Consider the following 24,158-nt stretch of genomic DNA (forward strand, 5'->3'; position numbering starts at 1 on the left):
GGACTCCTGCGGGCTTCTGGTGGCGTTTGTACATTGGTCTGTACACACATTGCTAGCACGTGGATTCCTCTTCAAACTACATTGGAAGCGGTTGCTGTTAGGGTCCACTTGGACTCTGCAGTCACAGTTTGCAATCTTTATCTCCCTCCTGACAGGACTCTTGCAACTGCTACCTTAACCGCCCTTCTTCAGCAACTTCCTCCTCCCTTCCTCCTCCTTGGGGATTTTAATGCTCATCATCCTTTGTGGGGCAGTGCCTTTCCATCTAGACGAGGTCTTCTTATAGACCAATTTATTGCAGACCACGACCTGTGCCTTCTTATTGATGGGTCCCCTACTCATTTCAGTGTCGGTCATGGTACCTTTTCTGCCATTCATCTTTCTCTTTCTTCTCCCTCTCACTTCCCTTCATTATGCTGGTCGCCACACAACGACCTTTGTGATAGTGACCATTTCCCGTTGATTATCACGCTCCCTTCCCGCTCACCGATGGTCAGGTTGCCTCGTTGGTCTTTCCAACGCGCCGATTGGCCTCTATACACTGCACAGGACGCGTTTTCTCCCTCTTTGTCGGGTTGTATTGACGACGTCCTACGTGTCTGTCGCGACTGTTCGCGCTGCTAGCCTTGCTGTCCCGCGCTCATCTGGACTATTTCGTCGCCGGCAAGTCCCGTGGTGGAGTACGGCTATTGCCATCCGTGATCACCGTCAAGCTTTGCAACACTTTGAGGCACCCATCCGTAGCCAGCCTTAATACCTTTAAACGCCTTCGCGCTAAAGCCCGTTATTTAATCAAACAGAGTAAGCCGATATGTTGGGAACGATTCGTTTCTTCCCTTGGTTCTACTGTCCCTCCGTCATGGGTATGGGCTAAACTTCGCTCTCTCCAAGGTTGCCATTGGCAGTCCAACCTCGCTGGCTTTCACCTCCCAGATGGCATTTGTACGGACCCATTAGTTCTTGCAGAACATCTAGCGACCCATTTTGCAGTGGCATCAGCGTCAGCCTCCTATCCAGCTGCTTTTCTTCATCAAAAACAGTGGGCTGAAGCTTCCACCTTATGTTTCACCCCTTGTGAGTCAGAATCTTACAACGAACCTTTTACTGAATGGGAATTTCTTTCTGCTCTATCTTCTTCTCATGATACGGCCCCTGGCCAAGATTCCATTCATAACCAACTGCTTCAACATCTCAGTGCTCCACAACAGCAGCACCTTCTTCGAGTGTTTAACTGTATCTGGCTCCAGGGTGACTTCCCTTCTCAGTGGAGGGATAGCATTGTGGTTCCTGTCCTTAAGCCTGGTAAGAACCCCCTATCAGTTGACAGCTATCAGCCAATTAGTTTGACCAATGTTGTTTGTAAGTTACTTGAATGGATGGTAGCCCGTTGGCTCAATTGGGTCCTTGAATCTCGGGATCTATTGTCCCCTTACCAGTGTGGCTTTCGAGAGGGACGGTCTCCAATCGATCATTTACTCCGCTTGGAATCCGCAGTCCGGCAGGCTTTTTCCCAGCGCCGCCATTTGGTTGCAGTGTTTTTTTTGACCTTCGCAAGGCCTATGACACGGCCTGGCGCCATCACATCTTACTTACCCTTCATCAGTGGGGTCTTCGGGGCCCACTCCCGATTTTTATCCGCCAGTTCCTGATCCATCGGTCATTCAGAGTCCGAGTTCGTACTGCTTTTAGTTCTCCACGGACCCAGGAGACGGGCATCCCACAGGGTTCTGTCTTGAGTGTCCTTTTCCTCATTGCTATCGATGGACTTGTGGCCTCTGTCGGTCCCTTGGTCGCCCCTGTCCTGTATGTGGATGATTTCTGCATTTGGGTTAGTTCCTCCTCGATGGCATCTGCAGAACGGCAGCTCCAGGTAGCTATATGGCGTGCCTCTGCATGGATCCTCTCACACGGGTTTCAATTCTCTCCTTTAAAATCGCGAGTGGTCCACTTCTGTCGCCGTACCACGATCCACCCTAATCCAGAGCTCTATCTCGCTGCACAAAGATTGCCTGTGGTCCCACAGTTTCGTTTCTTGGGTCTTCTTTTCGACAACAAGCTCACTTGGCTGCCCCATATCAGACTCCTGAAGGTAGCATGTTTCCGTAAACTCAATGTTCTTCGCTTCCTTGCCCACTCCTCTTGGGGTGCGGACTGTTCCCTCCTCCTCCGTCTTTATCGTGCTCTAGTTCTGTCTCGCTTGGACTATGGTTGTCAAGTTTATGGCTCAGCTGCTCCTTCCACACTGCACGTGCTGGATCCAGTCCACCATCGTGGTATCCATTTGGCCACCGGTGCCTTCCCTACTAGCCCTGTTGATAGTCTCCTGGTTGAAGCTGGGATCCCCCCCCCCCTCCTTTCTGTTCGGCGGTCCCAGCTTCTGGTGTCTTATGCACTCACTATCCGTTCCTCTCCCACTCATCCTCCCTATTCTATCCTGTTCCCAGACCACGGACGTCGCCCACCCGATTCCCGCCCTCGGGCGGGTTTACCGGTTGGGCTGCGCCTTGCGTCTCTTTGCCGTGATTTTCAGCTTCCTTCTTTGTCCTGTCGTCCTCGCTCCCTCCCCTCTACTCCTCCTTGGTTAGTTCCTCGGCCTCGAATTCGGATGGATCTCCGCCGAGGTCCGAAAGATTCCATCCCCCCGGTGGTGTTCCGTTCCTTTTTCCGCCAAATTTTATGGGAGTTTCTGGATGCTGTTGTTTTTTACACTGATGGCTCTAAATCTGCTGATCATGTTGTGTATGCCTTCACGTCCTCTGTTGGAACGGAAAGTCATCTGCTGCCACCTACATGTGGGGTGTTTACTGCGGAATTGATGGCAATTTCCCTGGCCCTTACCTTTATTAAACAGTCCCAACACAACCGCGTTTTGTTATGTACGGACTCAATGAATGGCCTTCTTGCTATTGACCGGTGTTTTTCGCGCCATCCCTTGGTCTCTGCCATCCATGACCATCTCGCTGATATTCACCGTGCTGCTTGTTCCATTGACTTCCTTTGGGTCCATGGCCATGTGGGTATCCCGGGTAATGAGCTCGCTTATCGTTTGGCTGGGGGATCAGTTACTTACCCCCGTTTTCTGTAACCCCTCCTGCAGCGGATTTACGGCTTCACATCAAATCCCACTTCGCACAGTCATGGGCCAATTCTTGGGAGGATACTCCCCTGTCTAATAAACTTCGTGCAATTAAGGTGACACCAGGCCCGTGGAGTTCTTCCTTTCGCCTCTCCCGAAAGGACTCGACCACACTGTGTCGTCTCTGCATTGGCCATACCAGGCTGACCTAATGGTTTTCTTTTGCGTGATGAGCCACCCCCACTATGTGGTTGTGGAGCCTTCCAGTCAGTAGCCCACATTTTGTTTGAATACCCCCTTCTTTTGGCTCTGCGTGCTAAGTACAGACTCCCCCGCACTTTACCTTTGATGTTGGCTGACGATTCCTTGATGGTCTCTCTGGTTCTGGGTTTCCTCTGGGAAAGTGGTTTTTATTTTCAGTTTTAAGGTTTTTAATCTCTCTGGTGTTGGGGCAGGGCGGTGAGTGTTTGGGTGTCTCCCACTGTAAGCAGTGTTTGGAGATTCCCGATTCCCCTCCCTGACCGAAATCCTCTTTACTTCCCTTTTTACTCTGTTTTTACCTTTTTTTTAAGGCTTGGTTAGTCTTTCTATTCCCATACGTACTTTCTACATTCTAGCAGTTGTACCTTCTACGTCACATGTGGTCTTGCCTAAGCTGCTTCAGCGTAGTGTTGGGTTCGTTCTCTTGCCGACTTCCCTCATTTTGTTTTTTACCAATGACAACATGACTGCCCTTTTACGTTTTTACCTTTTTCCGTTTTATTTTTCTGACTTTACTGAGATGTCCCATTCGCGGAATGGAGCCTATTTGAAACAAGGGACTGATGACCTTGCTGTTTGGTCCCTTAAACCTCAAACAACCAACCAACCAAGTATGTACACAGAGGACCAGCCACACTAGAGATTAATACACGCAGACGACACTGGCACTACTGCTCAAGGAAGGGCGTTGGATAGGTTTGAAAGAAAACTCAGAGGATTTGCATACCTTGGGAACTGTGCGCCTTCCACAAAGTAAGGGCAGTTATCTCTAAAACAAACGAATTTCGGTTATATCATTTTTTCAACACTAGGTTAACCGGACTGTTAAAACCACGCCAAATAACTGGTTTACGAATAACCGGTTTTCTGTTTCTTACTCTATTTCCTGTAAGAAACGTAGAAATATAACAAATATTGAAGAATTTTGACTCGCTATATATAGGGTGACAATTATTGAACTACATGAAATAAAATCGTCATGACGTCTGAACGGTTTTCGTTAGGTCGTTCAAACTGCACGGTTGGCCACGAAGTATGATGGCAGTTAGTATGCTCTGTATGGTTTGGCATAGCGACGAAGCCCATTCGCATTTGGATGGGTCCTCAATAAGCAAAACTGCCGCATTTGGGGGACTGAGCACCTGCATTCAGCGATCGAGAAGTCTCTTCACCCTCAACTGGTGACTGTGGTGTGCAGTTTCCAGGCACGGAATAATCGGTGAGATATTCCTTGACGGCACGGTGACTACCGATCGGTAAGTGAAGGTTTTGCAAGATGATTTCATCCTCATTATCCATTGTGACTCTAATTTCTACAATATGTGGTTCATGCAAGATGGAGCTCGCGCCCATTGAAGGGGGAGTGTGTTTGATGTCCTGGAGGAGCACTTTAGGGACCACATGTCAACCTAAATAAGAAGTGTCGTTTACATGTCGAACAAAGTGTGTGCACGACGTAACTTGTAACTAATTGGTTTTTTAATAAAGTTCAATAACTGTCACACTGTACATCTAAACCAAATATTAAGTTGAATACACAAATAAAAAAACACTTAGTCTGTCCACCTTCGTTGATTACCTCGAGAAGTGATAAGTAGTTGAATACTACAAAAAAATCACGAGTATTCTCTTATTAATTTAAATTTTTTGAAACTCGACTCAAAAATGACGTCGTATTCGGGCGTAATGCCACTATTTGGACAGTAGGAATTGTCAGCACTAAAGGCTGAAATTGAGGTTGCAGAACTGTATTTTTCGTGTTAGCTTGGCCGTTTTCAGGTGTTAATCACAGATAAAGGCATAGTGCGTAGATACAGGCAGCATATCAGATACTTCATACTTTTTTGTAAACCATCAACAAACTGTTATTTTAGATGTCACCACTTCCTTGTGGCTCCAACCATTTTTAATCTTTTGAAGTAAATGGAGCATTGTCTTAATTGATACTGTACTTCGTAAGATACTTCCTGACTTTGGATTCTGTATTTATGCGATAGAACTGATGTCTGAAGATGACAGTGAGAAACTGCCATACAGACCAGATAGGCCAACTCTTGAACACTGTACGCACCATATAATACGCCACACCACATGATTATTGTCTCAGCAATACTGTACCAGTTTTTATGCCTTCTGTTTATTGCTGATTTCTGTCGGCATCGTTATTAAAATACCACTGATCACTTCCCCATTTCCCCCCTGCGGGTTTGGGGGTAAGAATAGGCCTGCGGTATTCCTGCCTGTCGTAAGAGGCGACTAAAAGGAGCAGCCTTTGTGATAGTCCCCTGACGGGTTTGACCTCCATATCTAAATTTTTTTCCGAAGAGCGAGCCGACTGGGGAAGGGCACCTTATTTGGTGCATTGTGTCCCTCTTGCGTTGAGAACTTTCGCCAGCTTATTCGTTGTTGCATTGCAGTCCTGCTCTCCATCTCTTGGGCACGGATCCGTTCCAGCGTGCACTTACCGCCATGCAACGTGCAATGCCACTTTCTGCACTGATGGCGACCATGGACTACGTGTCACCTAAAATCCAGCTCGGTAGCAAGTCCTTTGTGGTGGGCCCGCCATGTACCCTGTTTGTTGTAGCCCCTGAGCACAGGGATCGCTCTGCTGATGACTGCGCCGTTTACTCCCCATGCATGCCAAGGAGTAGACGCCCATCTCCTTGGGGTATCAGGACTCCCGGCAATGGCTATCCTGCCAGGTGTCCTTTGCTGTGGCTGGGTGGCGCCTGTGGTGAGGAACCTTGGTTGGAGTAGGTGGCATCAGGATGGATGACAAGCAATGAAGCGTGGCACATCTTCTCTTGCTGATGGTCAGCCACCAGCAGCTGTAAGCGTTCGAGGGCTAATTTTAAAGCTAACGTTTGACCCCAAATCGTTCCCCTCCCTGGCCGCACCATGGGAGGAACGAAAGGCAATGAATGAAAGTGAGGCGAATTCGCTCAGGTATCTCGTCTGTACCTGAGCTGATGGGGAATCCTTTGTATCCGTGAAGCCTCAGTTCTTTGTAGAATATTTAGACAAGTTGGGGGAGGTGGAGGGCTTGTCCAAATGCGGTCCGGTTCGGTATTGATAAAAACGTCATCCTCCTCCCAGTCACGAGCCTTGCTCGCTTGTAATAAGGGGAGGGGGGATGTTTCCGTTACTATCACGCCCCATAAGTTTAAACATGGTCCAGGGCATTATTTTCCGCAGGGATCTCCTTTTACAGTCCGATGACGATCTGCGCACCAACTTAGAGCGACGAGGTGTCCATTTCGTCAGGGGCGTCCACCGGGGTCCGAGGGATCATAAAGTTACCACCGGTGCCTTCATCTTGACCTTCGAGGGTGACACATTACTTGAGAAGGTCAAGGTGATGGTCTACCGTTGTGACGTCAAACCCTATATCCCTGCCCCAATGCAGTACTAAAAGTGCTGGAAGTTCTGCCATATGTCCTCTCGCTGTGCTTCCACCCTCATATGTCGTGATTGTGGTCGACCATCCCATCCTGATACTCCATGTGCCCTGCCTCCCATCTGAGTCAACTGTGGGAGCACCATCTGCCTTGCTCGCTGGACTGTAAGATTCTTCAGAAGAAACAGAAAATAATGGAATACAAGACCCTGGATAGACTGACCTACACTGAGGCTAAGCGTAAGTTTGAACGACTACATCCAGTACGCATGACATCCACATACGCCGCCACTGTAGCTCCTGTTACAGTACCCATAGCTGCACCACACACCTTCAGCTCTGAGCCAGCGAACAGCACCCGACCCCTTGATGGTATGGGGCTCTTCACTCCCTGTTGCTCCTGCTCCATCTACTTCAGGAGCAACCCCCCCCCCCACCATCAGGGAAATCAGTTCTACCTTCCCAGCTGGAGAAGTGGAAGGTGTCCCTTGGGGACCTCCATTCGCAACTACCGATTGATTTAAAAGCGGACACCCACAAGTGGCTCAAACAACCACCGGTCGCTGATCATAGGGCCTCACACCCTCCTGCGGGTCCGGGGATTAGAATAGGCCCGAGGTATTCCTGCCTGTCGTAAGAGGCGACTGAAAGGAGTCCATCCCCCTCACGGGGGTAGTTAGCGCCTGCGTCCGGAGACGGACGGTTCCACGACCTCTAATTGTGGTCTTTCTGGTTTTTCACTTCTCGTTTCTTCCTTCCTTTTGTTGGTTCCTTTCTTTGCTCTTCTCCACCTCACTGTCTTCCTTACTCTTTCCCTTGACTTCTCCTTGCCTTCTCATTGCCTTTTTCTCCTTGCCTTCTCATTGCCTTTTTCTCCTTGCCTTCTCATTGCCTTTTTCTCCTTGCCTTCTCATTGCCTTTTTCTCCTTGCCTTCTCATTGCCTTTTTCTCCTTGCCTTCTCATTGCCTTTTTCTCCTTGCCTTCTCATTGCCTTTTTCTCCTTGCCTTCTCATTGCCTTCTTCTCCTTGCCTTCTCATTGCCTTCTTCTCCTTGCCTTCTCATTGGCTTCTTCTCCTTGCCTTGTCTGGTCTCCGCCTTGGCGTTTGAGACAGTCTGTCCTCTTTCTCCCTCTCTCTCTTCTTTTTCCTCTTCTTCCTTCCTCCCTGTGCGTGCCTGAAGGCCGACCCACGCGTTCGCACGCGTAGCCGGTGACGGGGTAACGCGTAAGTCCCCGCCCTGGGTAGACATGTAAGGCACGCGCGTACCCCCTGGTAAAGGCCAGGCCCAGGGAGGGGTGATTGCCTGAGCTGATACCTTCTGACCATGCCGATTGGTCCCTCCGTCTGTTTCTCGGGAGGTGTGACCTGAGGTGTAAACATTCACCTAAGGCGGGAGTGCCCTCTGAGAGGGTCCCCACAAGGAAGGAGCGCGCCATCGGAGACGCTGGCAATCATGGGGGATTCCTCCGCAATGGATTCTACTCCATCTCTCTCGACTTCGACCCAAAAACGGAAACGTGACCAGCCAACAGTGACAAAAGTACTACCGCCTGCCCCACAGTTCCTCGTAGTTTCTCGATCTGAGGACGGAAAGGATTTTTCCTCTGTAAACCCTTTCGTTATTCAGAAGGGCGTAGATGCCATAGCCGGATCTGTCAAATCTTGTACCAGGTTGCGTAACGGCACCTTATTACTAGAAACTGAGAGTGCCTTTCAGGCACAAAAACTGCTTCGGGCCACCCTCCTGTACACGTTCCCTGTCCGGGTGGAGGCCCACCGAACTTTGAATTCGTCTCGTGGTGTAGTCTATACTAGCTCCCTCGACGGATTGACTGACGAGGAGCTTCAATCTTTCCTCGCTGAGCAGGGCGTGACGGCTGTCCATCGGGTCATGAAAAAGGTCAACAATGACCTTGTACCGACCCGGACACTTTTCTTGACCTTCGATAGTGTTAAGCTGCCATCGCGCATCAAGGCGGGCTACGAGGTTATTTCTGTTCGCCCCTATGTCCCGACACCTACGCGCTGCTACCAGTGTCAGCGTTTCAATCACACTCGACAGTCTTGTTCCAATGCGGCTAAATGTGTCACTTGTGGCAGGGATGCCCATGAGGGTGACTGTCCACCTCCGTCTCCTCGTTGTGTGAACTGTCAGGGTGACCACGCCGCATCCTCCCGCAACTGTCCTGTCTATAAGGAAGAACGCTGTATCCAAGAAATTCGGGTCAAAGAGAAAGTGTCCACCTCGGCTGCTCGCAAGCTATTGGCTAGTAGGAAGCCCACGCTGCTCCCAGCGGGGAAATACAGTACTGTCCTCGCCTCTCCTCGGACTACCCGGGAGGTAGCAACCCAGACATGCGATCTGACCTTCAGCACCACGGTCGTCCGTTCGGCCAGTGCTAAAATCGCGCGGTCGACGTCTCCTCTTCCTCTCATCACCCCACAGACACCAGCCCGTTCCTCAGTTTCAGCTAAGTCGAAGACCCCGAAGTCAGATGCACGGGCCTTCAAGAAGGAACCATCCCGTGCAGACTTCCTCCGTCCCTCGACCTCCCAACCTTCGACCGGTACTTCCACCAAACGTCCTTCCAAAAAGGCGCATAGGAAGCACAGTTCTCCTTCTCCACCACGGCGCATTTCTTCTCCTGCGCCACCCAGCGGTTGCCGCCCCAGGCCGTCATCCGTTTCTCCTGGCCGTTCACCGGCGGAGGAAGCTCCCCCTCCCGGCCATCCTCGCGAGATGGCCGATGACCCTATAGACCCCATGGATGATGACTGTCCGCCTACTGATAGCGGCGGCAGTGCTCGCTCGAAGCCAGGCCCTAAGCGGCCTTCGAGGTGATCCCTTCTCTCATCTTCCTTTTCTTACGATGGCACTTATTCACTGGAATATTCGCAGCATTCGCTCCAACCGAGAGGACTTGAAGTTGCTGCTCCTCTTGCACCGTCCGCTCGTCGTAGCCCTCCAGCAAACGAAGCTACGCCCATGCGATCACATCACATTGCCTTGGCACACTACACCTCTGTGCGTTTTGACCTACCCCCTGTGGTAGGTATCCCAGCTCATGGAGGGGTTATGTTGCTGGTCCGGGATGATATTTACTACGATCCCATCACGTTGCACACCGGCCTGCAGGCAGTTGCAATCCGCATTACTCTCCCCACTTTTACGTTTTCCTTTTGTACCGTTTACACTCCATCGTCATCTGCCGTTACCAGGGCAGACATGATGCAACTTATTGCTCAGCTACCTGCACCATTTTTGTTAACTGGAGACTTCAATGCCCACCATCCCGTTTGGGGCTCTCCAGCATCCTGCCCGAGGGGCTCCTTGTTAGCAGACCTTTTCAACCAGCTCAATCTTGTCTGCCTCAGTACTGGCGCCCCTACTTTTCTTTCGGACACATCTCACACCTATTCCCATTTAGACCTCTCTATATGTACTCCCCAACTTGCACGCCGGTTTGAGTGGTATGCACTTGCTGATACATATTCGAGCGACCACTTCCCGTGTGTTATCCATCTCCTGCAGCATACTCCCTCTCCGTGTTCCTCTAGTTGGACCATCTCCAAGGCAGACTGGGGGCTCTTCTCTTCCAGGGCGACCTTTCAGGATCAAACCTTCACAAGCTGCGATCGTCAGGTCGCACACCTCACGGAAGTCATTCTCGCTGCTGCTGAATATTCCATCCCTCACCCTATTTCTTCTCCACGTCGCGAACCGGTCCACTGGTGGACCGCAGCATGTAGAGACGCTTTACGTGCTCGTCGACGTGCTTTACGCACATTTAAACGCCACCCTACAGTGGCGAATTGTATCAATTATAAACGATTACGTGCTCAGTGTCGTCGTATTATCAAAGAAAGCAAGAAAGCCAGCTGGGCTGCTTTCACAAGCACCTTCAACAGTTTTACTCCTTCTGTTGTCTGGGGTAGCCTGCGCCGGCTATCCAGCACTAAGGTCCACTCACCAGTTTCTGGCTTGAAGGTCGCGAATGACGTCCTTGTGGCCCCTGAGGCTGTCTCCAATGCCTTCGGCCGCTTTTTCGCAGAGGTTTCGAGCTCCGATCATTACCACCCTGCCTTCCTCCCCCGCAAACAGGCAGAGGAGGTTAGGCCACCTAACTTCCGCTCCTCGAATTGTGAAAGTTATAATGCCCCATTCACCATGCGGGAACTCGAAAACGCACTTGGCCGATCACGGTCCTCCGCTCCAGGGCCTGATTCTATTCATATTCAAATGCTGAAGAACCTTTCTCCTGCGGGTAAAGGTTTTCTTCTTCGTACATACAATCGCATCTGGATTGAGGGACATGTTCCCGCATGCTGGCGCGAGTCTATTGTTGTCCCAATTCCTAAGCCGGGGAAGGACAAGCACTTGCCTTCCAGTTATCGACCTATCTCGCTTACCAGCTGTGTCTGTAAAGTGATGAAGCGAATGGTTAACTCCCGATTGGTTTGGCTGCTCGAGTCTCGACGCCTACTTACCAATGTACAATGTGGATTTCGTAGGCGCCGCTCTGCTGTTGACCATCTGGTTACCTTGTCGACCTTCATTATGAATAACTTCTTGCGGAAGCGCCCGACCGCGGCTGTGTTCTTTGATTTGGAGAAGGCTTACGACACCTGTTGGAGGGCGGGCATTCTCCGCACCATGCATACATGGGGCCTTCGCGGTCGCCTCCCTCTTTTTATTCGTTCCTTTTTAATGGATCGACAGTTCAGGGTACGTGTGGGTTCTGTCCTGTCCGACACCTTTCGCCTGGAGAATGGGGTGCCACAGGGCTCAGTTTTGAGCGTCGCTCTGTTCGCCATCGCGATCAATCCAATAATGGATTGCCTCCCAGCTGATGTATCAGGCTCCCTTTTTGTGGACGATTTTACCATCTATATGCAGCGCGCAGTGTACACGTGTCCTGGAGCGCTGTCTTCAGCGTTCTCTTGACCGTCTTTCCTCCTGGAGTGTCGCCAATGGCTTCCGTTTTTCTGCCGAGAAGACGGTCTGTATTAACTTCTGGCGCTACAAAGAGTTTCTCCCACCGTCCTTACGACTCGGTCCCGTTGCTCTCCCAATCGTGGAGACAACCAAATTTTTAGGCCTTACCTTTGACAGGAAACTTAGCTGGTCTCCACATGTGTCATATTTGGCCGCCCGTTGTACCCGTTCTTTAAATGTCCTCCGTGTTCTCAGTGGTATGTCGTGGGGAGCGGATCGAACTGTCCTAATTCGTCTATATCGGTTGATCGTCCGCTCCAAGCTGGATTATGGGAGCTTCGTATACTCTGCCCGGCCATCCATCTTACGCCGCCTCAACTCCATACAACATCGGGGTTTACGACTTGCGATCGGAGCATTTTATACTAGTCCCGTAGAGTGTCTTCATGCTGACGCTGGCGAATTGCCACTCACCTACCGGCGCGATATACTGCTTTGTCGGTATGCCTGTCGGCTACTGTCAATGCCCGACCATCCGTCTTATCGTTCCTTTTTTGACGACTCTCTTGACCGTCAATACGGGTTGTATGTCTCTGCCCTGCTACCCCCTGGAGTTCGCTTTCGTCGCCTCCTTCAACATCTTAATTTTTCACTCCCTGCAACCTTTCGAGTGGGCGAGAGCCGCACGCCACCTTGGCTCCAGGCTCAGGTCCACGTTCACCTTGATCTTAGCTCGCTCCCAAAAGAGGTTACCCCCGGATCGGTCTACCACTCCCGTTTTTTGGAACTTCGTTCGAAGTTCATCGACATGACTTTTATTTATACAGATGGCTCTAAGACCAATGACGGGGTCGGGTGTTCCTTTATTGTCGGGGCAGAAAGTTTCAAATACCGGCTCCATGGCCATTGTTCAGTCTTCACAGCTGAGCTCTTTGCCCTCTACCAGGCTGTTCTTTACATCTGCCGCCACCGACATTCTGCTTATGTCATCTGCTCCGACTCCCTGAGCGTCATCCAGAGCCTCAGTGATCCGTACCCGGTTCACCCTTTCGTACACCGGATCCAACGCTCTCTTCAGCAGCTGGTGGACGTAGGTTCTCCGGTTAGCTTTATGTGGGTTCCTGGCCATGTCGGTATCCCTGGGAACGAAGCTGCAGATGCCGCGGCCAAGGCTGCGGTCCTCCAGCCTCGGACAGCTTCTTGTTGTGTCCCTTCGTCCGATTTTAGCAGGGTCATTTGTCGGCGCATTTTATCGCTGTGGCATGCCGATTGGGCTGCACTTACAGACAACAAGCTTCGGGCCTTAAAACCTCTTCCCGTGGCTTGGACGTCCTCCTCACGCCCTTCTCGGCGGGAGGAGGTAGTTTTGGCCCGGTTAAGAATTGGACACTGCCGGTTCAGCCATCGCCATCTGCTGACGGCTGCGCCGGCGCCGTTCTGCCCATGTGGGCACTTGCTGACGGTTCGACACATTTTAATGTCCTGTCCATATTTTAACCTGCCGAGTACTTTCGATGCCATTTTAGCGGATGACCCACGAGCAGCTGCTCGTGTTCTTCGTTTTATCAATTTGACAAACCTCTCTAAGGACATTTGATGATGCTGTTTTTTAATCCTATGCCTGTCAGTCTGTCTTTTATCGTGTTTTCCCTTTTAGTCGTTGTTGTCAACTTGTGCATCGCGGTGCATTCTTAGAGTAGTCAAGGTGCTAATGATCATTGAAGTTGTGCGCCCTAAAACCACAAAAAAAAGATGCTGAAACACCTTTCAGTGGACTGCAAGCGACGCCTCCTCGACGTTTACAACCATCTCTGGGTCGAGGGTGAGTTTCCTTCGCAATGGGGGGATAGCATTGTCATCCCCCGTTTTGAAACCGGGCGAGAGCCCTTTGGAAGTGGACAGTTACCGTCCCATTAGCCTCACCAACGTTGTTTGCAAGTTGCTTGAACGGATGGTGAACTGGCGATTGAAACGGGTACTGGGGTCACGAGGCCTTCTGCCTCCATCTCAGGGTGGGTTCTGTATAGGCCGCTCCGCCGTCGACAATCTGGTGAGCCTGGAGTCGGCCATCCGTACTGCCTTTGCCCGCCGTCAGCACGTGGTCGCTGTCTTTTTCGACATGCGGAAGGCGTACGTTACGACATGGCGTCATCGCATCCTTTCTACGCTTCATGGATAGGGTCTTCGGGGTCCTCGGCCGATCTTTATCCACAATATTCGGTCGTATCGTACATTTCGCGTGCAAGTCGCCAGCTCCCATAGTTCCTCCAGAGTCCAGGAGAACGGGGTACCACAGGGATCTGTCCTCAGTGTTTTTAATTGCAATGAACGGTCCCGCTGCAGCGGTGGGAACTTCTGTCTCCGTTTCCCTGTTTGATGACGACTTCTGCCTTTACTATTGCTCTTGGCATTGCGGCTGCTAAACGTCAGCTACAGGGCGCAATCCGCAAGGCGCAGTCTTGGGCTGTAGCGCATGGCTTTGTTTCCCGTTGCCAAGACCCGCGTTAAGCATTTCTGCCGGCGCCGAACGGTCCATCCTGAGCCGCAGCTTTATCTTGACAGCGAACGTCTTGCCGTGGTGGAGACCACAGGTTTTTAGGGTGTACTTTTTGCGCCCGGTTGACTTGGCTGCCTCATATCCGGCAGCTTAAACAGGCATGTTGGCGACATCTAAATGCACTGAGATGCTTGAGCCACACCCGCTGGGGCGCCGACCGATCTACGCGGTTACGGCTCTACCAGGCGTTAATCCAGTCCCGTCTGGATTATGGGAGCCTGGTTTAAGGCATCTGCGTTGCGGGTGCTGGACCCAATCCTCCACAGTGGGATATGCCTTTCCACTGGTGCTTTCCGGACCAGCCCAGTGGACAGCATATTTGCAGAGGCAGGTGTCCCTCCATTGCGGTTAAGGCGCCAAAATCTACTGGCCGCTTATGCTGCCAATGTTTTTAGCTTGCCCAGGCATCCAAACTATCGTCTCATGTTCCCGCAATCGGTCGTCCATCTGCCTGCACGTCGGCCCCGGTCAGGTTGTACGATCGCGGTCCACATCAAGGAGCTTCTCTCTGGGCTTGGGGCTTTACCTCTTCCGCTTGGGGCTTTACCTCTGCGTGCACCCCCGTGGGGTGTGCCTCGCCCTCGCCCTCGCCCTCGCCCTCGCCCTCGCCCTCGCCCTCGCCCTCGCCCTCGCCCTCGCCCTCGCCCTCGCCCTCGCCCTCGCCCTCGCCCTCGCCCTCGCCCTCGCCCTCGCCCTCGCCCTCGCCCTCGCCCTCGCCCTCGCCCTCGCCCTCGCCCTCGCCCTCGCCCTCGCCCTCGCCCTCGCCCTCGCCCTCGCCCTCGCCCTCGCCCTCGCCCTCGCCCTCGCCCTCGCCCTCGCCCTCGCCCTCGCCCTCGCCCTCGCCCTCGCCCTCGCCCTCGCCCTCGCCCTCGCCCTCGCCCTCGCCCTCGCCCTCGCCCTCGCCCTCGCCCTCGCCCTCGCCCTCGCCCTCGCCCTCGCCCTCGCCCTCGCCCTCGCCCTCGCCCTCGCCCTCGCCCTCGCCCTCGCCCTCGCCCTCGCCCTCGCCCTCGCCCTCGCCCTCGCCCTCGCCCTCGCCCTCGCCCTCGCCCTCGCCCTCGCCCTCGCCCTCGCCCTCGCCCTCGCCCTCGCCCTCGCCCTCGCCCTCGCCCTCGCCCTCGCCCTCGCCCTCGCCCTCGCCCTCGCCCTCGCCCTCGCCCTCGCCCTCGCCCTCGCCCTCGCCCTCGCCCTCGCCCTCGCCCTCGCCCTCGCCCTCGCCCTCGCCCCTCCAGAGGCCTTCCGCCGCCGCTTTTATTCCCTATTAGCCATGTATCAGGGCTCAGGCCTTGTTTACACTGACCGCTCGTTGGTTGCTGGTCGTGTCGGTTATGCGCTAACTCTAGGGTTCCATTCGGAACAACGCTCCTTGCCAGTTGGCTGCAGTGTTTTCTCTGCTGAGCTGGTTGCTATCTTTCGAGCCCTAGCGTACATCCTCTCCTGCTCATGTGAGTCCTCCGTTATCTGTAGCGATTCCCTGAGCGGTTTATGAGCTCTCAACCAGTGTTTCCCTCGTTCCCGTCTGGTGATGGCTATCCAGGAGTCCCTGCATACTCTTGCACGTTGCGGCCGCTCTGTGGTGTTTGTGTGGACCCCCAGTCATGTTGTGATACCTGGCAATGAAAAAGTTGACCGCCTGTCGAAAGAGGACACCAGTAAACCACCTCTGGAGATTGGCCTCCCGGTGACTGATTTGAGGGCAATCTTACGCCGAAAACTTTTCTATTTATGGGACTCTGAATGGCGCAGCCTGCCCATGCCCAACAAACTTCGCCCTATCAACGCGACGACGACTGTGTGGCGGTCGTCCATTCGGGTCTCCCGCTAGGAGTCTGTTGTCCTATGCCAGCTGCGCATTGGGCACACTCGGCTGACGCACGGCCACTTATTGCGCCGTGAGGACCCACCTCTGTGTCGCTGCGGCTCTGTTTTATCTGTGATCCACATTTTGTTGGAGTGTCAGCTTTAAGCTGTGCTCAGGCAGACGTTAGCGCTGCCTGATACGGTCCCTGCCCTGTTAATAGATGACTCTGCCATGGCGGACTTAGTTTTGCGTTTTATTCGCGCAGGGTTCTTGTATCACACGATCTAAGTGTTTGTATATATTTTGTGTCGAGTCTGGCCTTTGGCCTATGGTTTTAGTCTGAATTTTTAATGTATTCTCGGTGTTTGGTTTTTTGTTTTTGTCTCTATGGTCGGCCAACCACTGTCACACTCTGTGATTTTAATTCGTTTTGTCGTTTCTTTGAGTTTTTATTGTCCTGTGTCGTCTGTTGTCTCCATTATACGTTTTGTACTCGGTGTCGGTGTAAATTTTCGATCAAGGGACTGATGACCATTGCAGTCTGGTCCCTTTAATCCCGCAAACCAACCAACCAGTTTTCCCATTTTCTACAATACGTTACATTTCTTTAAAACAGATTTATTTAAAAAAAAAGCTTTAGTACTGCTGCAATGGCTAAATGGTATTTCGGATTTTTACTTAGTTACTAGTAAGAAATTCTTGGCCCAGAACGTTGTCCCCACCCTATGAGTTCGGGGGGGCTAGAAATGGACCGTGGTATTTCTGCCTGTGGTAGGCGGAGTTTGGAAGGGGTCTCCAACATTCAGCTTTCCTGTGATGATCCCCTCTTGGGTGTGACGTCCACCTGTTACAAATTTCTGTTGATAGTACATGCCATTTGGGGAATGACACCTTACATGATGTTTTCTGTTTGTCCATCATGCACCAAGGTCTTGCATGGTCATTCTTGTCATCTTGCAGGCTTTGCATCCAACGTCTTATCGTTTGCCTTCTCATCTCCTGCACCACACCATCCTTCGCGTCCACAAGAATTCTGGATCATTTCGACACCTGAAATCCAGAGCAGTGGCCAGTCTATGTGGAGAGGTTCTCATGTAGCCTCTTCGTGGTAGCCCAGGGATCACACTGCTAATGTCTAGCTGAGACCTCGCCACGTATCCCCCCCCCCCCTTGCGGGTCCAGGGGTAAGAATAGGCAGGCAGTATTCGTGCCTGTCGTAAGAGGAGACTAAAAGGAATCTCAAACGTTTCGGCCTTTAATGTGATGGTCCCCTACGGGGGTTGACCACTCCATTTAAAAAATTTCCGTTACTGCATACCATTTGGGGAACGACGCCTTATGTGGTGCATCTTAAATCCATCTTGGCCTAAGATCTGGCACACCCAATATTGTCATGGAGTTGGACTTACACAGAGCTTCTGGCCACATCAGGTGCAGTGTCTTCTGGGTCGCATACATTCCCTCTATTTTGCACTTGCACTTCCACCTTCGGCCTCGTGATTCACATGAACATTCGACACCCAATATCAAGCACGGTAGCCAGTCCATTATGGTTATGTATCCTCTTGGTGGTAACCCGCTGAATACACAGGGGTCGCACTCCTGATGCCTGAGCTGCTACTTCCCCATGTATGCTGAGGAGTAGATGCCTATCCCCGTGAGGCATCAGGACTCCCGGCAAAGGCTATCCTGCCAGGTGATCTTTGCTGTGGCTGGATGGCACCTGTGGGGAGAGGCACTGGTCGCAGTGGGTGGCATCAGGGCTGGTGGGCCTCTACCAGCAATCTCTAAGTGATGGAGGTCTAACCTCAATGGGAAGAAAGATGATCAGCGTTCATTTCCCTCCCTGGACACAACATGGGAGGAACGTATGGCTAAAGACGAGAGTGCCGATTATTCACCCCAGTACCTCGTCTGTACGCCAGTTAATGGTGAATCATTTGTGTTGACAAAGCCTCAGTTTCTTGTGGAGCATTTAGAGAATAAGTTAGGGGAGGTTGCACTCTGGGTCAGTTCTAATCAAAACACCATTCTCTGCCCAGTCACAGAGGATGCTTGCTTGTGACAAGTTTGTGGATGTTTCAGTTAGCATCGCGCCCCATAAGAGTTTAAACATGGTCTAAGATATTATATTCCAAAGAGGTCTCCTTCTGCAGTCAAACGATTAACTACGCGCCAGTCTAGAATTACGAGGTGTTCACTTCGTGCGGCACGTCCAACGGTGCCCGAGAGATAATCAGGTAGCCACCGGTGCCTTCATCTTGGCCTTCTAGGGTGACGTCTTACCTGAAAAGGCCAAGGAGATGGTTTACTGCTGTGAAGTGAATCCAGATATCCCTCCTCCGATGCGATGTTTTAAATGCTAGAAGTTCGGGCACATGTCATCTCGCTGTACATCCGGCATCACATGTCGAGATTGTGGACGTCCTTTGCATCCCAATACTCCCTGTGCTCCGCCTCCCATCTGTGTTAACTGTGGAGAACACCATTCCCTGCTCGACGGACTGTAGGATATTCTAGAAGGAACACAAGATAAAGGAATATAAGACCCTGGACTACCTGACCTACACCGAGGCTAAATGGAAGTATGAGAGGCTCCATCCTTTGCCAATGACGTCGACCTACTCCGCTGCTGCAACAATGGTTTTCCCATCGTCACGTATTGTTAGGTCTAAGATCTGTCAGAATCCACCGCCCCCCCTTAGCTGAGGGGGCACGTCCCTCCTCCTTGCTCCTGCTCATCTCCTTCAGGAGCAACACGCCCCAAACGCTCAGGGACATTAGTTCCCCCTTCCCAGCCGGAGAAGAGTAAGACTTCTTTGGCTACCCTCGCCAGGAAGGGGTCCCTTAGCGACCTTCCTTCGCAAGTTCCGACCAGCGGAAAAGCGGACATCTGCAGGTTGCTGAAACAACCACCAGTCCTTCGTCATAGGGCCTCACGGACGTCGTTATTCCCTGACCCTGACCCAGTAAAGCCCATGAAGCCTGATCCACCGACGGCGCAGCGAGAGAAGCAGAAAAAGAAGAAAATCCCCAAGATCAACGACATTGTGGTGGCACCCGTCCCACCGCTTCCTATAAACTATGCGTCTGAGGACGAGGTGGAGATTCTGACGTCTGGTGAGGACCTAGATCTCGCCTGTCCCTCGGACACCATGGATGGCACTAGCACAGGCGCTCCATCGGGGGCAGCAAGTGACGCAGCGGCATAATCTATCTTCCCCCCAGGGGGTCCACAACTCTTTTGTGGATACGTGCATAGCGAGCACGGGACCCCGAGCTAATGTGGCCTTCCTTCCTTTCCGGGCTGCATACCTTCCCATTCCGCATCCTTCCCCATCCCTATCTTCGCCCCTCCTCCCCTCACCTCTGGCTCTTTCCTTCCCTTTCTCCCCATCTGGGAGTATGGTTTGTGCCTACGTCCGGAGACGGACGCTCGTAAATATACTGCATTCTTCGCCTTTCTTGCTTTTATGTCTTCTTCCTTCCTTTGTCCTTCTCTTTTCCTTACCTCTTCTCTTTCCCTTTTCTCCGCTGCGGCGTTTGAGACCTCTCTTCCTTCCTTTCCCTTTCTCTTTCTTCCTCCCTGTGCGTGTCTGAAAGCCGACCCACGCCCTTCGTGGGTAGCCGGTGACGGGGTAACGCGTAATTCCCCGCCCCGGGTAGACAGGTAGGACACGTACGTACCCCCTGGTAACGGCCAGGCCCAGGGAGGGGTGATTACCCGAGCTGATACCTTCCGAAAATGCCGATTGGTCCCTCCGTCCGTTTGTCGGGAGGTGTGACCTGAGGTGTGAACAATCACCTAAGGCGGGAGTGCCCTCAGAGAGGGCCCCCACAAGGGAGGAGCGCGCCATCGGAGACGCCGGTAATCATGGGGGATCCTTCCGCAATGGTTTCCTCACCTTCCACTATGTCTGCTCACAAACGTAAGTATACTGAGTCTCAGCCACAGACGATTCTTCCATCGTTGCCACAGTTCCTTGTTGTTTCTCGGACTGATGAAGGTCACGACTTCTCCACGGTCAACCCTTTCATTATTCAGAAAGGTGTCGACGCAATTGCAGGTCCTGTAAAGTCTTGTTCCAGATTACGGAATGGCACCCTGTTGTTAGAAACACACAGTGCCCTCCAGGCACAAAAATTGCTGCGTACTTCTCTGCTCCACACCTTCCCTGTCTGGGTGGAACCGCACCGTACCTTAAATTCCTCGCGTGGAGTCGTTTATACACGCTCCCTCGATAGATTGTCTGACGAAGAAATTCAGCACTACCTCTCTGACCAGGGCGTAACGGCAGTTCATAGAGTTATGAAACGGGTTGACACGAACATCATTCCAACCCGCACTGTCTTCTTGACATTTGACACAGTTCAACTCCCATCGAAAATCAAAGCAGGCTATGAGATAATTTCCGTTCGCCCTTACGTCCCAAACCCTACGCGTTGCTATCGATGTCAGCGGTTCAATCACACCAGCCAGGCCTGTTCCAATCCAGCCAGATGTGTTACGTGTGGCAAGGATGCCCATGAGGGTGCTTGTCCACCACCATCCCCTCGCTGCATCAACTGTATGGGTGACCACGCTGCTTCCTCTCGAGATTGCCCCGTTTTTAAGGACGAAAAGCTCATCCAGGAAATAAGAGTCAAGGAAAAGGTGTCGACCTTTGCTGCTCGAAAATTATTCGCAAGCCCACCGTGCCTCAGACAGGAAAATATAGCACTGTCCTTGCTTCTCCTCGGCCAACAAAGGAGGGGGCCACGCAGACTTGCGACCTCACATTTAGTGCCATGGTCGTCAGATCGGCCAGCGCAAAGATCGCTCGTTCAACCTCACCAATTTCGCCTGATCACTCTATGGCTCACCCTTCTTCGGGTTCTGCTAAATCTCGAGCCCAAAAGTCGGACGACAAGTCTTCGAAAAAAGAGCATACTCGTGAAGAGTTTTTACGTACCGCAACTTCCCAACCATCGGTTCCTCCTTCATCTAAACATCATTCTTCTAAGAAGGCTACAAAGAAACCCAGTTCCTCTCCTTCTCCGCCAAGGCGTGTCCCATCTACAGCACCACCTGACGGAAATCGCCCTCGGCCGTCTTCTGTGTCGCCGAGGCGCACTGCTGGTATCCGGTCAACCGGCCAATCGCTGGTGGCAGGAGCTGCTCCTGACCAACCTATGGATCAGGATCTTCTGCCTTCGGCTGACTGCCATTCCATGCTGTCGGTCGCTAGCTCCAAGCAGTCTTTGACTTGACAGCAACTTTGGTCACAGTCCTCCATTTTCTGTTCACCCCATGTCCATTATCCACTGGAACATCCGCGGCATTCGAGCCAATAGGGATGAATTGTCGATCCTCTTAAGATCCTACTCGCCGGTCATCTTCTGTCTTCAGGAAACAAAGCTGCGTCCCCATGACCGCTTTGTTCTCCCTCATTTTCAGTCCGTCCGATATGATCTTCCCTCTGTTGAAGGCTCTCCAGCCCATGGAGGACTCATGATTCTTCTCCATGATACTCTCCATTATCACCTAATCCCCTTCAACACTTCCTTCCAAGCTGTCGCCGTCCGTCTTTCCCTTTCCGGATACACGTTCCTTCTTTGTACTGTATACATTCCATCGTCCACACCAATGGCACGAGCTGATCTTCATCTTCTTGGTCAGCTTCCACCCACCTATTTGCTGGTTGGGGACTTCAATGCCCACCACCCGCTTTGGGGATCTCCACATCCTTGTCCACGTGGCTCCATATTGCTAGACGTCTTCCACCAAGCGGATCTAGTTTGCCTCAACACTGGGGTCCCCACATTTTTGTCTGCCTCCACGTCAACCTTATCTCATTTGGACCTTGCGGTCGGTACTGTTCCGCTAGCTGGGCGCTTCGAATGGTTCGCCCTTGATGATACACACTCGAGTGACCACTTTCCATGTGTCCTCAGACTGCAGCCTCAACTGCCATATATGCGCCGGCGACGCTGGAAGTTTGCCCAAGCCGATTGGACACTTTTTTCGTCTCTCGCGACATTCGATGACCGTCGCTTTCCCAGCGTCGACGATGAGGTCACACATATTACCGACGCTATCCTTACAGCTGCGGAACGTTCAATACCACGCACCTCCGAATTGCCCCGGCGCCCCCCAGTTCCTTGGTGGAACGAGGCATGCCGTGATGCAATACGTGAGCGGCGACGTGCTCTTCGCATTTTCCGTCACCATCCTACTTTGGCCAACTGTATCCGCTATAAGCAGCTCCGTGCGCGATGCCGTCGCGTCATCCGCGATAGCAAGAAGGCAAGCTGGAAATTCTTTATTAGCTCATTTAACACCTTCACTCCCTCCTCGGAAGTTTGGAGTCGGCTTCGACGGTTCTCAGGCGCGCCTAGTTTCTCCCCGGTCTCTGGGCTCACTGTCGCGCATGATACCTTAATGGACCCCGTCGCAATTTGTAACTCGTTGGGTCAGCACTTTGCTGAGATTTCGAGCTCTTCAAATTACCCGCCAGCGGTTCTCCCGAAGAAACGTGCAGCGGAAGTGCGACCTCTTGCTTTCTCCTCTCAAAATCACGAAAGCTACAATACTGTTTTCTCCATGCGGGAACTCCAACATGCCCTCTCTTCTTCTCGCTCCTCCGCCCCAGGACCGGATGGAATCCATGTCCAGATGTTGCTGCATTTATCAACCCATAGTCTGCGTTACCTCCTTCGCCTTTATAATCGAATTTGGACCGACAGTACCTTTCCCAGACGGTGGCGGGAAGCTATTGTCGTTCCCGTTCCGAAACCTGGAAAGGACAAACATCTCCCCTCTAGCTATCGTCCCATTTCTCTCACGAGTAGTGTCTGTAAGGTTTTGGAGCGTATGGTGAATTACCGTTTAGCTTGGTGGCTGGAATCACGCAGTCTTTTAACACCAGCCCAATGCGGATTTCGGAAGCATCGTTCTGCAGTTGACCATCTTGTTGCTCTCTCCACGTATATCATGAACAATTTTCTCCGGAAACGCCAAACGGTAGCAATATTTTTCGATCTGGAGAGAGCATACGATACCTGTTGGAGGACAGGCATCCTCCGCACACTGTTCTCTTGGGGCTTTCGAGGCCGGCTGCCCCTTTTTCTTCGCGAATTTATGGCAGAGCGCACTTTTAGGGTGCGGGTGAACACTACTCTCTCCCGTACTTTCTCCCAAGAAAACTGGGTACCCCAGGGATCCGTGCTGAGTGTTGTACTGTTTGCCATCGCCATAAATCCGATTATGGATTGTCTCCTTCCTGATGTCTCGGGCTCCCTCTTTGTGGACGATTTTGCGAGCTACTACAGCTCTCAACGGACCAGCCTTCTTGAACGACGTCTTCAAGGATGTCTCGATCGCCTCCACTCGTGGAGCATCGAAACCGGCTTCCGTTTCTCACCCAGTAAGACCGTTTGTGTCAATTTTTGGCGACGTAAGGAGTTTCTTCCGCCCTCCTTACATCTAGGTCCTGTCAACCTTCCGTTTTCAGACGTCGCTAAATTCTTGGGTCTTATGTTTGACAGAAAACTGTGCTGGTCCTCCCACGTTTCCTATCTTTCGGCTCGCTGTCTGCGATCGCTTAACACCCTCCGTGTCCTGAATGGTACCTCCTGGGGAGCGGACCGAGTGGTCCTTCTCCGCCTCTATCGCGCCTTAGTGCGCTCGAAATTGGATTATGGAAGCATAGTCTACTCCTCTGCTCGGCCGTCTATTCTTCGGCGTCTCGACTCTATCCACCACCGTGGATTACGTTTAGTGTCTGGAGCTTTTTACACTATCCTTGTGGAAAGCCTTTATGCTGAGACTGCTGAACCTCCGCTGTCCAATCGGCGGGCAGTACTCCTGAGTCGTTATGCTAGCCATCTGTCTTGCATGCCTACTAATCCAGCCCATGTCCTTTTTTTCGACGCCTCCTTTGATGTAGGGTATGCAGGCCGCTCCTCTTACCTACTACCCCCGGGAGTCCGCTTCCGTCAACTGCTCCATTCTCTTTCCTTCCGCTTTCCTAAAACCTTCTGGACAACTTGGGGTACAGCACCGCCTTGGCTCCGTCCCCGGATCTGCCTGCTCCGTGACCTTTGTCAATTTCCCAAGGATGGTACCCCTACACTTGTTTATCGTCGGG

The sequence above is a fragment of the Schistocerca cancellata genome, chromosome 1, assembly GCF_023864275.1.
Source record: "Schistocerca cancellata isolate TAMUIC-IGC-003103 chromosome 1, iqSchCanc2.1, whole genome shotgun sequence".
NCBI classification, from domain to species: domain Eukaryota; kingdom Metazoa; phylum Arthropoda; class Insecta; order Orthoptera; family Acrididae; genus Schistocerca; species Schistocerca cancellata.